Below are 17,144 nucleotides of genomic sequence, written 5' to 3' on the forward strand. Positions count from 1 at the left end.
TCAGTGAAGTAGGTCCCTTTCAACCAATCCTTGGAAACTACTAGTCTTAGCAATATTTTGGAGATCTGAACCCTTAGCTTGTGTACGGTCCGGATTTCACCGAGCACTCCAATATTAATAAGTCTTACAACTCCCTAACGGAAACATAATGACCTCATCTTGAATTGCATTTTGACCTAGGATTTGGGCTAACTTAGTAATTAAAACTTTGTGTGCTTTTGAAATTCTTGGCACTTATGCACTTGAAATTAGATTTTATAAAATAATTATAAGAATAAAAAAAAAATCTTTGGGCAGAGACAGCAGTTTGTGGGTATCTGAGCCGAAAATCCTCACGAGATAAAACTCGTCCACTAGGGCCACCTAGGGGTTTAAAGCCTTATTGCATATGGTAAATGCAATCGTGATTCCAGCGAAAGTGAGTTAATTTCTTTTCTATTTTGCTCGAGGACTAGCAAAATGTAGATTTGGGGGTGTGATAAGTGCTAAATAATGTATAAATTAATCTACTTTACCTAGCACTTATTATTATTTTTATGCACATAGAAGTAATTTGTTAGATACATTGACTTTCCATTTAAATAAAATATTCGCCGATCCGTTTTTAATTTAACCAGCAATAAGAAAAAAGTATAGCGAGTGAAATTAAAAAAATAAGAAAAAGGCTTGGCAGCGAAATTTTCTTTTCTTCCCTAAACATAAAAAAAAATTTTCAAATAAATACATGTCTCAACATTGTAGGCCGCCTTGTGAGTCTCCTATAGAACAGAGGCATAGACTCACTTCAGAGGACGGCGAGTTCATTGAAGATTGTTTTTTTATGAATTTAAACATAGGAAAATGTGTTTCATTCATCATTAGATAAGTTATTCAAGTTTGATTGATTTTCTATATTAATCTAGTCTAATGTGTACAACTCGAGTCACCCCATTCACGAATTAGTCCCAATCTGTTCCATGTGTAGATTACTTTCTTCCCCATGTGCATGAAGCTACCCATTCCTTTGTCCACGTCATCTTTCCCGTGTGCACCAAACTTCCCAACTTAGCAAAACAGAGGCCTCTCCCAACCTACCCGAGTGGACCCAACCATCTTTCTAAAAGAAAAGAAAACAAGAAAAGGGAATATAAAATTCACATGTCATCACGCCCGTATTCGTCTTCCGCATCATTTTTTTTCCTTCTTTTCTTTTCCCCTATTTTGGAACAAGCCGCATGATCCTCCGCATCCTCCCTCGCTTCCGCGTTCAAAGAATTCCTCCCAGCCGATTCTAAATCTCAACATCTTCATCTCCTTCCACGAATAAATCGCAACTCACGACTTAAATACCACATGTTTTCCCCTTGCTCCAAAACAGAGCCCATCTCCTAGCTCAGCAGTATCCATTCCTTCCACGCCCAAAGGATTCCTTCCGTTCGCATTCAATCGCATCCGAGCCTTCTCCGCGTCCCTCCCGCGATGCAATCTTCCCAAAATCGGCAGATCATCCATTCCAGCGCCCAAAGATTTCAATCCCAGCAGAATCCCAGTTTCCGATCTCCTTCCCAGCGCTGAAACAGGGGAAACTTCTTCCCAAATTGACCAGCCGTTCTTCCATTCCGCGCGTATCAGCCCGCGTGCCAGATCCATCTTCGAGGCGTCTTCATCCCTGGGTATTCCTCCATCAGCCACGTGCAGCCAGCATCCCGGACACCCAACCCCAGCCACATCATCCTCTTCCGCGTGCGACCCGGATGATCGCCTCCTCCCAGCAATCTCGCAGCGCCCTCCATTAATCGGATCCGCTCCTCTCAGCACCTCAGCCTCCTCTAGCCGTCTGCGATCCCGGTTGCTCGTGATTCTCCCCCAGATTTCAGCATCCCGTGACTATAAGAAGGGAGAGGGGAGATCGGTTCAGAGGGGGGAGAGACGGCTTGAAGAACAGAGGAGAGGCTCTGTTCCGGAGAAAAGAAGAAAAGAGGGGGGAGAGAATATTTTGGGTATTTTGGGAATAATGGGAGCGGAAGATTTTCATATGAAGATGGGAGGTTGTCCGAAAGCCATGCGCGGCTGAACATCTAATCTAGGGCTGGATGAAGCCCTAGCAATGTAACAGGGCATTTGTAGTTCTTATCCTTTTATTTTTTTGGAGCTTGTTTAAATTCTAATTCTCAATGAAATACTCTTTTATGATATTTAAACTTTGAGCATGCTATTTACTATTCATGTTTGCTAAAGTAGTCTAAGATGATCCATGCCTAGGAAGAAGAGACCCTAGGTTAGCATAAGTAGGTAGACACTTCTTGCTAAACCTAAGATGAATCTTCCTAAAACTCTTTAAGTTTTTATTATAAAGGCTTGTAGCCAATTTGCATGCCTATGCAAAAGATAAAAATTAAGAACACAGACCCTGATGCAATGCTATGCGGTGGATTCCAAACCCTAGATTTATCTATTCTGATAAATTATAATTCGTACTCATAGATTAATTTAGTTAAAACAAGTTAGCAAATTCTTCTTCTTGATTTATTTTTAAAGAAAAATAACTTATTCTCCAATCTCTATGGACCGACACCTGTAATCACTATCTTACAGGATACATGCTATTGCGTGGTTTATTTTTGAAATTGAAAGAACCGATCAGAGGTACTGTATCATATACTAACTGCACCTAGAGGTTCATTCCTTCTGTTCTACTGGGTTGTCACTATATGCTGCTAGGTGTCACTAGTGGATTGTGAGACTCGAAGGCATTTAGTTGGTGATCAGTGAACCCTAAGAGTAGAGTTGAAATCGTTTTAATCCATTGAAAAGAGTTTCGATGATATTATGATAGAGATTATAATATATCTCACTACCAGTCAGAATAGAATCTATGGGATCACACACATTAGAGGTTTTGGTCGTTCCGACGGTTGGATAGCGATTTAGAATCACAATTAAAATTGATTGTCAATTGGATTAACCCGCTAAGAGTTAGTAAGTTAAAGAAGAAGGAATTTCAATTGGATTGCAATTTAATTGATTTAATTGGACCTAATTAAATTAGGCTTAACCTTATTGGATAAAAATAGGAAGGCCTAATTAATTAGAACTCTTATTAGATAAGAAACTTGATTCATGAAGTCCAATTCAAGTCCTAATTGGATTAGGATTCATATAAATTAATTTGGAGGACACATTGGGTTCTAATTGGATTAGAATTTAATTGGTAAGGTAGGACCATGTAAATCCTAATAGGATTAGGAGACCCACGCATGGAAGGAAGAGATGGAACCCTCCCTCCATGCGTGTGGAGCAAAGAAGGAAAGAAGGAGGGGCGTCCACCCCTCCTCCTTCTCACACGCACAAAGAAAGGAGGGGCGTCCGTCCCTCCTTTCCTTTAATGGCCCCACGCCATGTGGAGGGGCAAATGCCCCTCCTCCTCCTCCTGGTTCACGCAGATTGCCACGTGGCACATGCATATCTCTTAGATTCTCTTCAAACTTTTTTAAGTAAGGGTTGCAATAGAATTAAGTAAGGGGTGCTGAGAATTTGGAGGGATGAATCAAGGAGTGATTGATCTCTGAAATCATTTCTTGTTTGTATGGGCATGAGATGCCTATTTAAAGGGCCCTGGCATAAAGCATAAGTGTATTGAAGCCCCTCTACTGCCGCCACCCTCTCCCTCCTTCTTCCCTTTGGCGTGAGCAAGAGAGAAAGAAGAAAAGTCGTCGTCTTCTTCTTCCTCCCCTTCGACGTTCGTCGTCTTCCTTCTTCTTCCTCTCAAAGTAATCAATGAGTTGATTAAAAGAGAGGAAATCAGCCATCAAAGGTGATCTCTGCAAGGGAGCTAGCACCCCAATGAGATCTTGGAGCGATTTGTACCTCGTGTGGATACCTGTAGAGGCCGGACGCTTGTGCGGCTTCAAGAGAACCAGAATTCCTACGATCATCAGATAGCGGTGAAGTTCTACCCGCTCAAAGATAAAGATTAGATCTTTATAAATTCTATACAATTAGAAATTGCAGTAGATCTGAAATTAATCTAGTTTTTTAATTTTAATCTTCCCTTTAGATTTCATATATCTGAGTTAGAGAACTCTAGAAAATTTTTGAAATCTACATTTCTTAGAACGTTCATGAGATGAACAACCCCGCGTGTGTCTTTCCGCTGATCGTCGCAACGCGTGCAGGGGTAACCCGACAGATGGATCATCACGAAGGATGGTGATCGATCCGATAAGATTAGTTCACAGATTGCTTTTCTCGATTAATGAGTCCTAAATCCACAGTGTGGGGACACTGGAGTGATTGTGTAAGTGCTTGTTAGAGAATAAGGGTACTGAGCATGACTAAAATAATAAGTCACTTGAATGTCTATCCACTCGTCAGTTTCTTACTTGATGCTGCAGTTGTATAATTAGTACTTAGATATGCGATGCCTCAGCTAATCACGGTGAGGTTGCTGTAGTTTGACGAGCACATAAACACGGGTCCTAAGAATCCTTGTGGTGCAGATTGGCTGCAGTAGATTTACTGTCGGATTAGGATTGCATCTAGATGGGATCTATTGACCTTGATAGATTAGGAGTGATCCTATGTGATTTATGAGACTAAGTTCGAAAGACTTTGGCCCGGGCAGTTTTTAAAAAAGAGTTTTTCAATCTCGAACTTGAGTCAAATAAATTTGACATAAGATAGGCGATGAAGTTTGACGAGTTATCCATAATCTCCATCATGTCGAAATCCATGATAGAGGTCTGTATCACACGCTAACTACACCTAGAGGTTCATCCATTCCATTCTACTGGGTTGCCACTATATGCTGCTAGGTGTCACTAGTAGATTGTGAGACTCGAAGACATTCACTTGGTGATCAGTGAACCCTAAGAGGAGAGTTGAAATTGCTTCAACCCATTGAAAGAAGTTTCAATGATATTAGGATAGAGATCATAATATATCTCACTATCAGATAGAATAGAATCTATGGGGTTACATACATTAGAGGTTTTAATCGTTCCGACGGTTGGATTGCGATTTAGAATCGCAATTAATCTTGATTGTCAATTTGATTGACAATTAGTTTAACCCACTAAGAGTTAGTGAGTTAAAGAAGAAGGATTTGCAATTGGATTGCAATTTAATTGATTCAATTGGATCTAATTAAATTAGACTTAACCTTATTGGATAAGAATGAAAAGGTCTAATTAATTAGAACTCTTTATTAGATAAGAAACTTAATTCATGATGTCCAATTTGAATCCTAATTGGATTAGGATTCACATGAATCAATTTGGAGGACATATTGGATACTAATTAGATTAGGATTCAATTGATCAAGTGGTACCATGTAATTCCTAATTAGATTAGAAGACCCATGCATGGAAGGAAGGAAAAGCTCCCTTCCTTCATGCGTGTGAGGCAAAGAAGGAAAGAGGGAGGGGCGTCGGCCCCTCCTCCTTCTCACACGCCCAAAGGAAGGAGGGGCGTCCGCCCCTTCTTTCCTTTTTGGTCCACACGCCAAGAGGAGGGGTGGATGCCCCTCCTCCTCCTCCTTGTTCACGCGGATTGCCACATGGCGCAAGCTCGACTCTTAGATTCTCTCCAATCTCTTTTAAGTAAGGGGTGTGATAGAATTAAGTAAGGGGTATGGCAGATTTTGGAGGGATGAATCAAGGAGTGATTTATTATTGAGATTATTCCTTATTTGTATGGGCATAAGATGCCTATAAAAGGGGGCCAGGCATGAGGCATAGAAGTATTGGAGCCTTTATTCAGCCGCCCATCCCTTCCCCTTCATCCTCCCTAGCGTGAGCAAAGAAAGAAGAAGAGGCATCTTCTTCTTCCTCCTCTTTGTCCTTCTTCGTCCTCCTTCTTCTTCCTTTCAAAGTAATCAAGGAGTTGATTAAAGGGAGAGAAAATCAGCCATCAAAGTGATCTTTGCAAGGGAGCTAGCACCCCGGTGAGATCAGGAGTTTGGAATGATCTATATCGTGTATATACCTGTGGAGGCCGGACACTTGTGCGGCTTCAAGCGAACCAAATCCAACTATCATCAGATAGCAGCGAAGTTCTACCCGCTCAAGGTAAAGATTAGATCTTTATAAATCCCTTACAATTAAGAATTATAGTAGATCTAAAAATTAATCTAGTCTTTAATTTTAATCTTTCCTTTAGATTTCATAAATTTGAGTTAGAGAACTCAAGAAAATTTTAAAATCTATGTTCTCTAGGACGTTCATGAGATGAATGACCCCGCGCATGTCTTTCCGCTGCGATCGTCGCAACGCGTGCGGGGGTAACCCGACATCTGTGTGCCAGCCAACCAGGGTTGGAGGATTGGGAGTGCAGTTCTTGGTGATGAGGCGTGAGGCTCTAGCGGCGCATCACGTAGCTAGATTTATGCTAGAGCCTGACAGCTTATGGTCCTTACTAATGAGGGCCAAGTATGGGACTTTGGTGCCGGGGTCACAGGCAGGACGACACCACTCGCTGGTCTGGAAAGAGATGTGTGCTAGGGCCATGTTGCTGCTTTCGGAGATTACATAGTCCATTGGGGATGGACGTTCGATCGATGTCTTCGCGGATAGTTGGGTGACTGAGCAGCCGATCAGTCGTCTACCAACCTTGGTGGACTCGACGAGATTGGATGGATACAGAGTCTGTGATCTATTGGACCCTATTAGGGGTCAGTGGAGGGAGGGGCTGATTTAGGAGGCTTTTGAAGAGCAGTTGGCAAAGTTGGTGTTGGCTCTACCAGTTCCATCTCGAGAGGAGTCTGACAGGCTAGTGTGGAGGCCATCAAGCCGGATGCGGGTACGAGCTGGGGATCTTCTTCCTCTGTTTAGCAGGGAGTCAGGCAGGCAGATTGAGAAAGGATAGATTTGGAGGATGCGGATTTACCCGCGTATGGCGCTCTTCATCTGGAAGGTGGCATGGGGATGCCAACCGACCAGATGTTTGCTAGCTCGGCGAGGAGTGTGGGTCACGCAGTGCTGTGCGGTATGCACAGAGGTGGAGGAGACCATGGATCATGTTCTTTTGTAGTGCCCTAGGGCGAGTGAGATATGGAGCAGATCACCGGTTTTCTTGCCCCAGTCGGTGGAGTCAGTACAGGACCTGATTCTTTTATTGAGAGCATCTATTCGGAGCCTTAGATTCAGAAAGGAGGGCATCTTCAGAGCATACATGGCTTATCATATTTGGTTGGACAGGAATGCTGGCATATTTGAGGGTAGGAGGTTGTTACCGAGGATGGTGGTTAACAGAGCTTTACTGCAGGCAGGGGAGGTTACTGCAGCTTCCGTGTTGTTCACTGATGAGATGGCCAAGGACATCTAGGGCACTTTATCTGCTATCACAGCGCCTAGGTTTGTCCTCGTTTCTTGGGTGCCCCCACCCCTTGGTCATCTCAAAGTAAATTTCGACGGGAGTATGTCGGTGGATGGTGTATCCGAAGGTGTTGGATTTGTGATAAGAGATTCCTGGGGTAGGCTGGTGGCAGCCCGAGGTCAGCACACACCGGGACTCACAGTTGTAGGTGCAGAGCTTCGGGCTGCATGGGAGGGATTGTCATATGCGAGGAGGGTCCTCGGGGCCGAGTAGGTGTTCCTTGAGGGGGATTCTTCTGTGGTGATTGACTGGATCCGAAGTGTGGATAGATATGATGATGGCCATCCCCTCATTAGAGAGACTCGGAGATTGGCTCAGGAGTTGGGTGGCTTCTAGGCAGTACATGTATTTCGGAAGGCGAACAGGGCAACAGACTTGGTCACCTCCTTCATCGCCCAGCACTCCGGAGAGTTTCTCTGGACATCTATAGGAAATACTCCTTCATCTTTGTACTCTTTACTTTCGCGTGATCTGGCAAGATGTACTCACTTTAGAGCTATATAATTTGCCGTTTTTACAAAAAAAAAAGAAAAAAAACCTCTTGAAAGATGGATGGTTATATGCTTCATACTTCAATAGGTTATTTATCTCTAGATGGTAATTCTTATATGATCGATGCAGATGCATAGCTGGAAACCTGGATGAGGAGTTTGGTCTGTGAGAATGATTCAGAATTAATTTGTGAATCATCATGATTCATAAACAAGAAAATAAATTATTAAAACAAAGGAATTAGAACTATTTAAGAGAGAGAGAGAGAGAGAGAGAGAGAGAGGAGAGAATAGGTTGGAGAGTAACAAAACATTAATTATGAGGCAGTATATGAGATTGTTTAGAGAATTCTTGAGAATTCTTGATTATTTCTAAAGCATTTTCAATTATCGGCGGAAGTTAGTGAGCCGCCTAGCAGCTGCACTTTAAGTTGGAAAAATGTAGAACATTTAAGGAAGTATCAAGATATATTAATCATTTTTTATTAAATAGACTGGACTATTTTGTGGCTGATCAAAATGACTGCATAGCTTGGCAGATATGCTTAGTGTTGGATCTACCTGACCTTCAAGCAAAGACCAAGGGGTCAAGCACCTTTAGATGATCAACTTGTCAAAAGAAAGGATATTGAGAGGCCATTTTTGTGGTGATCATGCTCTCCTGCATCCTTAGGCTTCAGGATAAGCTACTTAATTCTATCATGACAGCATCAGCTCAATCCAACATAAGAAAACATGTCACACGGCCGAAACTATTCAGCCAGTCAAATGGCATGCTTATCTATGATTTTTGGTAGCATTGCCAATTCCTCACTCACCTGCTCTCATCTCACTCTATCAGGCTTTAATGAGCAGAAGTAAATCATTTTTTTTTTCTTCTTTGAGAGGGAAAAGAATGAAGCAGAAGGAAATCAAAAGCCTCTTCATATCTTTGTGGGGACCCAAGAAGTGGCTAAGAATGAGAGGCATGATATTAACATGTGCTGTTGTACCCCATCACCTTTATGCTTTTACATTTGATATGGAAAGGGATCATGTCACATCGTTCAAAGGTTCACTGTGATACACCCTTTGAATTAATATATAAAAGATTATTTCTAATCAACATAGTTTCTTAGAATGGCTTAATATTGGGGCTTCGAATGTGATTCATTTACTTTGTAAATTTTATGATGGGTATCCCATCTTTCTTTCCCAAACAAAGGATTTGCAACATCGAGAATTTGGCTATAAAGATTGAGCTATAATGATGTTCCAAGATTGGTGAAGGCAAGGAAGCTAGCTGTCGAACAATTTGCTCTTTCTTTTTCTTCTTCTTCTTCTTACATTAATCTATGCTAAACTACATTATGTCAAACCATGATGAGCTATACCTATTTGTGACGCAGAACGAAGGTGAGATGGTCGCTCTGATACCAATTGACACAGTCGAGGATGGGTTTATGTGGTGGACTCGGACGGAAGGGCTGATCTTTGCTCTCTCTTTTTATTTTTCTCAAGTGGCGGTTAGGGGTTTGATTTGATGGAAGGATGAAGGAAGAAGAAGATGATGATGATGATGAGATTGGGTTCTATGGATGGCAACCAAGTTAAGAAAATGGCGAATAGTTGGACTAGGGCTAGAGTTAGGGCATGGTGATGATGTATGCAAGAAAAATGTAAGAAAGATAACTACGTCTTGATTGAAAGAGTCTCACCTTTGCTCAAGAATCCGAGGTTGGCATGAAGAAAGAGAAGGACTCTCACCTTTCCAACTTCTACCGATCAAGAACCTCGGCGTCTCACCAAGGGTTTCAAGGCATTTCACTTAGGAAGAAGGAGCCTTTGGAGTCTCACCAAAGGAGGAAGAAGAAGCCTCACGCCTCTCAATCTCAAGAGCAACTGAAAATCAAAATTAATTCTCTAATTTTATTTTTCAATCTCCCTTTTATATGGAGTAAGAAATTGGAAAAAATGGACTCTTACAACTAGAATTTTAGGACTCCAACTAAACATGAACTCTTTTAAATCAAATCAATTGACAAAATCAGCTGATCCACTGACAAAATTAACTGACAAAATCAACTGACGAAATCCACTAAACCAACTAAGACTCCCAAATAACTAGGTTTCTTTAAAGACATATGGGCTAAGAGTCCAAATAAGCTAGGACTCTTTCAAATGACACATGGACTCAAAAAATAAGACTCCAAACAATCTAGGACTCTTGGACTCCAAATAAACTAGGACTTCTAAGACAACTCGACTTTGACCAAGTCAATTCCTCTTCTCATGCTAACATGACATGGATGCTTTGGTGCCACTTGGCATTCAATTACATGGACACAATTATCAAACATAAATCAGCAAATTACAAATCCACATTAAGGATCCAATGTAACTAGGTGCTGAAAATATTAGACCCACTGTAATTCAGACACATCCAAGCGACGATCCAAATATGACGCACATCTAGGATGACTCGGGCTCTTTCTCCTGCATCAATTCTCTCTGACTGAGAAGAACTCGACGTCGTCAAGTTAGGGCTGAAAAGCTCATGCAAATCAAGCGATCAAGGAGGAGGACCCCTAGTTAGTCGGTAAGTGAAACAAAGTTACATGGAAAAGCTCTGTGTGTGCTGATCCGCTGTGCACCCTGTTGTGGGTGCATGCGCAAGGCTGGTGCACGTGAGGCTGATGTGCACAAACTGATTCGGGCTGCCAACTGAAGGGGCTTGCTGATATGGGCTAATGCATGCTGTAATCTGCTGATCGCCTTGATCTGAATTTATGAATTCTAGGAAGGAATCTTGAAAATCAACAAAAGAATACCTTTTCAGACTTGCATAAAACTCTTCTGATTGAAGAACCTGAAGATCTTGTTGAAGGTGTTACTTGTGCTCCTCTCGGCTTTGACTAAAAATTAGATTATTCACCTCAGAATCTGATGGCATCTCTTCTAAAATTTCAGAACCAACCGATGCGAACATGATTCCATCTTCATGGCTAATTTCTGTTGAATTTTCTGAACTATCTTTCTTAGGCAATTCTCCTAGAGTTACATCAGAAAAATCATCTAAACAAGATTCAAATTCAGATGAGATCACCTCTAAAATTTTATCCTCCATGTGGGCTTCCTCCTTGTCCTCAATCTCGGCAGGTCTAGAAGAAACTTCAGGGGAAGGAGAAAGGTGTTGGGAACCCGCCCATGCCGCTGATATTTCAAAAAAAATTCAGATGGCAGCGGAATCGGCATAAGCGGGATCGACGTTCATCGCATGAACATTGTTTCATGAACCGTTCGTAGTTAGGCAAGAATTAAAAACTTTTAAATTCATTAGAAGATCAGATCTTCACCTTGTGCAGGTAGATGATCACCGCAAACTGAAGTTCGTGGTCTAGGATGAAGGTTCGCTTGAAGCCGTTCAAGTGTCCGGCCTCTACAGGTATCCACACGAAGCAGTGATCCGATCAAAGCTCTCTTGTCTTCCCGGGGTGCTAGCTCCCTTGCAAAGACTTCTTTTGATGGCTGATTTCCTCCCTTTCAATCAACCCTTGATTGTGCTTGGGAGGAGGAAGAAGAAGGATGAACTCAAGGAAGAAGAACACAGCCTTTCGTTTTCCTGCGTTGGAAGAAGGATTGGAGGAAGAGGAGGCGGACAAGGCTCTCTTCTTTTCTTCTTCTTGTTGGCGGCTGAACCAAGGGAAAGGGAGAGGGTGGCGGTAGCAAGGAGAGGAGAGAGCACTTATTCTATGCCCTAGGTGCCGCCCACAAGTCCCTTTTTATAGACATGTGGAGCTCCTAACATTTAGGAGCTCTTGATGTCTTTCCTAAGAGGGGGCGCCGTCTCTTCTCCCTTCTCCACGTGAAAAGGGGAGGGGCTTATCCCCTTCCTCATGGTAAACCCTAATCCATATTAGGTAGGAATTGGAATGCCCTAATGTGGTCGAGCCCTAATCCAATTAGGCTTAGCCCAAGGGTGAACCAATTTGGATCCAATCTAGGTAAGTCCTAATCCAATTAGAACTTAAATCAATTTTGACTCAGTTGAACTCTTCAATCCTAATCCAATTAGGAGTCTTATTGATTCATTAGATTAATAATTAATTATGACTTAAGAAATCCTAATCCAAATTAGGACATATTTAATTTTAGTCCTAATCCAATTAGGACTCTATTTGAATCCGAAGTCCTAATCCGATTAGGACTCTAGGAATCCTACTTCAAGTAGGAATCCAATTTTGATTCAAAACTTCTAATCTCATTAGGATTGCAGGAATCCTATTCTAAGTAGGAATCCCAGTCCTACTCCAATTAGGATTTTCAGTCCTAATCCAATTAGGACTCTAGGAATCCTACTCGAAGTAGGACTCTTGTTTCAAGTCCAATTAATTAATTTTCTTTCCTTCTTCAACTTCTTATCAATCGAATTGATTACTCGTGATTCATAATCACTTTTCAACCATCGGATCGGTTAATACTTCTAGTGTGTGTGACCCCATAGGTTCTACTCTGACTGGTAGTGAGATATATTATGATCTCTATCACAATATCATTGAAAACTCCTTTCAATGGATTGGAATGATTCCAACTCTACTCATTAGGATTTATCGATCATCGAGATAATCCCTGTGAGTCCCACCATCCACCAGTGACACCTAGCAGCATGTAGTGGCTACCCAGTAGAATAGAATGATGAACCTCTAGGTGCAGTTATCGTGTGATACAGTCCTACTATCGTGGATCCCTACAGGACGGAGGTCATGGATAACTCGTCAAACCCCTTCGTCTGTCATATGTCATGATTTATTCGACTCGAGTTCGTTAGTGGAAAACTGATGACCCAAAGATTGATTTAAAGATTGATTTTGATGATCACAAAACCTTGAAGTATAAATACTAATGTTTGTGTTGCAAGGAGAAAGATATTTATTTTGCAAGGAACATAGCAAGTTGGAAGAACACAAGAAGAACTCCAAAGTTCTTAAGAAAAGTTGGAAGAAAGTTACACTTCATTGGCCCAAGTTTTAAATTCAAAGGACTCAAGTTGGAAGAGCAAATTCAAAGAAAAATTCAAAAGAATAGTCCTCGAGTCGACTCCTGGATAGTACGAGTCGACTCCAGGGAGTAACAAGGCAGAAACATAGAGAAGATATTTTGGACCCTGAGAGCCGAGTCGACTCCCGAAGAACTCGAGTCGACTCCGATGGTTGGCAGGTCGACTCCTAAGGAAGTAAGAGTCGACTCCCAGAGAAATACAAGGCAAAAAGTCAGAGAGCCAATTTCAGACACTGAGAGCCGAGTCGACTCCCGCGAAGTCCGAGTCGACTCCGAAGCAGCGCAACCCCAAAGACAGAAGACGGTATTTTCGTCTCTGAGAGGCGAGTCGACTCCAAGACAGTTCGAGTCGACTCCAAGGCAGCGCGACCCCAAAATACAGAGAATCAGTTTTCGGGCTCTGAGAGCCGAGTCGACTCCAAGAGAATCCGAGTCGACTTGAGGAAGAAAATCAGAAAATATGTCCTCTGGATTCCTGAGAATGAGCCGACCCCCAAGTGCCCGAGTCGTCTCCAGCTATTGGCGAGTCGACTCCAGTTTGGTCCGAGTCGACTCTAGGACAAGGCATGCACATTAATTCAAATTTGGAACAGTGGCCGAGTCGTCTCCAGAAAAGCACGAGCCGACTCCTGCAACAGGCGAGTCGACTCCAGATCGCGCGAGTCGACTCCGATCCCAACGGAAACTTTGTCAGGAGTTGCAGACTGTGCACAACGGCTCTATTTTTGTCTCTAACGGCTAGATTTTTATTTCCACGACATCTAAAGCTATAAAATCAAGAGGAGAGATAGGATAGAAAGGATGGAAGTGGGAGAAAACATTTAGGAAAGAGATCTCAAAGAAAAATCTCCCAAAAGCACAAAAGGGCCATTCAAAGCAAAATAGAGAGAAGAAGAGCATCCGAGTGAATCCCAAAGCTTCCTCTCCAACTGTGTGCTGCCTCAGTGATCCTCTACCTCGTGTGAAATCAGAAGAGGGTCAAGTAAAGAAGAAGCCGAGTTTCCTCATCTACACAACTTGTTTGAGGGCTTCTCTTTACCTATTTGTTTATATTGTTATATTTGCTTGTTTAAGAAGCTTTGATTTGTTTTAAATTCGTGTTCTAATATCTTGTAACTTGACTCAATCAAGGGATTGAATCAAGGGGTTAAGGTTTGTTGGTGAGCCAAAGGGAAAACCAACATTGTAAGGTTGTGGTTGGTGAGCCTTTGGGAAAACCAACTGGGTTGATTGTGAACCCGGAAAACAATCGTTGTAAGGTTGTGGTTGGTGAGCCTTTGGGAAAACTGTTACGGGGGAACTTAGCCACCATGCCCCACGTGACCGGCACGCGCGCCCAGGAAGACTACGGCAGCCCCTTGATCCAGCAATCCGACCCCGAGTCGGACATCTTCGTCTCCGCAGCCCGACCCCGAGTCGGCTGCCCCTTGATCCAGCAATCCGACCCCGAGTCGGACATCTTCGTCTCCGCAGCCCGACCCCGAGTCGGACATCTCTCGACAACGACAGGCTATTCCCCAGAGGCACGCCGCAGCCTCCTGCTCCACTACTCCCTGCAACGGTTGTATCTGGCGCTGCTCCACGATCTCCTGTAACAGTCGTACAAGGCGGAGCTCCACTACGCCCTGTCATGGCCGTACCCAGCGCTGCCCCACGACGCCCTGTAACGGCCGTGTCAGTGGCAGCTCCATCGTGCCCCACGATGACCAACCCCCCAGAAGGACCCCCCAGCCTGGTATATATGCGGCTGGGGGGAGAAGGGAGGAGGTGAGCAATATCTCCCAGAGCACTCTCTTACTTACGATTATCACCACTCCTCCTCCTCCAACCTCCTCTGACTTGACCGTCGGAGGGCCATCACCACCCTGGTGGTGGTGCAAGGCTTGTTTGCAGGTTTCTTGGCGGAAGGTGGAGCGCAACCAACACCAACCAAGACAACTCAGACGGAACCCCGTTCACACCGCAGTGCCAATCGTTCACGGTTTGGACCACCAGCAACAGTTGGCGCTAGAGGAAGGGCCCGAATCTTAGAACGATCGTAATGGCACGGCGAGGTGGTCGTGGAGCTTCCAATGCTTCCGGTCGCGGAGCCTCTCGCGCCTCCGGCCGAGAGGCTGCTGCGTCCCCAACGCACTCTCAGCAGCACTCCACCGCCCCTTCTCCCATTCAGACGGTCGAAGCTGCTCAGTTCGACCAGCTAGCCCAGCAGGTTCGCACCCTCGCGGAGGCAGTGCAGAATCTGCAGGGTGTGATCTCTCGGGTGCCGCAACGGGCTCAGGAGCCGCTGCCCCCCGAGCACTCGCCTCTTCCTCACAACCCGCGCTCCTTCCTCTCCCATGGAGAGGAGCGCCGGCGCGAGGAGGATTCTCGAGTACGGTCCATTCTGCCAGGACCTTCTCATCGGAGCTGTGCGGGGTACGAGAGGCGGACCCGGGCGCGTTCTCAGACACCCCAGTCCTCAAGGGGCCCGCACTCCAGTCGGTCCCCCTCGCGCCGCTCCTTGTCCCCCACCCACCGGTCGCGCTCTCTGGACCGGCGGGTGGACGATCTCCACAGACAACTCCAGGTCCTGAAGGGCCACTCCAAAGATCCCTTCGCTGACTTGGAGATCTCCTCCCAGCCGGCGCTTGCCTCGAGGATCCTGCGGACCCCGAACCCGCCGGGGTTCAAAATGCCGGCGATCGAACCCTACGACGGGGCGGCGGACCCGCGGGACCACGTGGAGAGTTTCAGGACTCTTATGCTCCTCCATGGAGCATCGGATCCGCTCCTCTGCAAGGCCTTCCCGGCGACCCTCCGTGGCCCGGCAAGGGCATGGTTCGCCGGCCTGGAGGCTAACTCCATCCAGTCCTTCGACCAGTTCACCCGCTTCTTCATCAGCCATTTCGCCGTCAGTAGCAGGCGGCGACTGGTCTCCGACTCCCTCTTTGATGTCCGGCAAAACGAGGGAGAAAGCCTGCGGGATTATCTCACCCGCTTCAACAAGGCTACACTGGAGGTCCGGAACCTGAGCCAGGAAGTGGCTCTCTCAGCCCTGAAGCGTGGCTTCCGGAAGGGCAGACTCACCTTCTCCCTGGACAAACGCTTGCCGCGGAGCTTCCCGGAGCTGTTATCTCGGGCAAACCAGTATGCAGACGCCGAGGAGGCAGCATCCCACCGAAACAAGGAGGCCGCCGAGGCCCCTCTAAAGCCCGGGAAGAAAAGGCGAAAAGAGGCACCCCAGAGGAGGAGCCCGACGCCTCAACGCCGGCGCAGAAGCCCGTCACCAGCAAGGAACCACGGCGCCACACGCCCTCGTTCTCCGCACCGACGCTTCAACCGGTACACCCCACTCCTGGCCCCCCGGGCCCAGATCCTCATGGAGGTCAAGGGGCGGGAGGACCTCCCGGTCCCGAGGCAGATGAAGAAGATCCCTGGGAGGAGGCCTTCTCGGGCGTACTGTGAGTACCACCGAGACCACGGCCACGATACCGAAGACTGCTTCCAGCTTCGGGACGAGATCGAGGCTCTCATTCGCCGAGGGCGTCTCGGTCGATATGTAAACGACCGACGTCCCCCGGCAGACCCGCGTCCGGCCGACCCGGCCCCTCAGGAGCCTCGGGAGCAGAATCGACCCGTTGCGGGAGTGATCCACACCATCACTGGGGGCTGCTCTCGGCCCGTGAGGAACGCAGGGGGCTCGGCGGAAGCATCAGGAGTGGCCGTCGCGAAGAGGCAGCGGGTCGGAAATGTAATCACTTTTTGTGATGAAGATGTAAAGGGGGTTCAGACTCCCCACGATGACGCCATGGTGATCTCTCTCACTATGGCGAACTATGATGTAAGGCGTGTTCTTGTGGATAGTGGAAGCTCAGCTGATATTTTGTATTACGAGGCCTTCCAAAAGATGAGCTTGTCCCGACAATTGTTGCACAAAACATCCACCCCCCTCATAGGATTCACTGGAGACGCTATCTCGGCCGAAGGTGTCATTGAGCTGCCTGTGACTGCGGGCGTTGCACCCGCAGAAGCCACGGTGCGACTCGGGTTCTTGGTCGTCCGTGTCCCCTCGGCCTACAACGCTATCCTCGGACGACCCGGACTGAACGCCCTTCGCGCGGTGGTTTCTACCTACCATTTGCTCATGCGGTTCCCCACGGCGGCCGGGATTGGAGAGGTCCGAGGTGACCAACCAACCGCACGGCAGTGTTTCCTAGCAACTCTCAAAGGGAAGAAGCCCATGGAGGCCCTAAGCGTCGAGTCCCTTGACGCCAGAGACGAAGT

This window comes from Phoenix dactylifera, chromosome 14 (genome assembly GCF_051530095.1).
Source record: "Phoenix dactylifera cultivar Ajwa chromosome 14, Ajwa_hap1_PhDact_Kaust_v1.1, whole genome shotgun sequence".
Classification (NCBI taxonomy): Eukaryota; Viridiplantae; Streptophyta; class Magnoliopsida; order Arecales; family Arecaceae; genus Phoenix; species Phoenix dactylifera.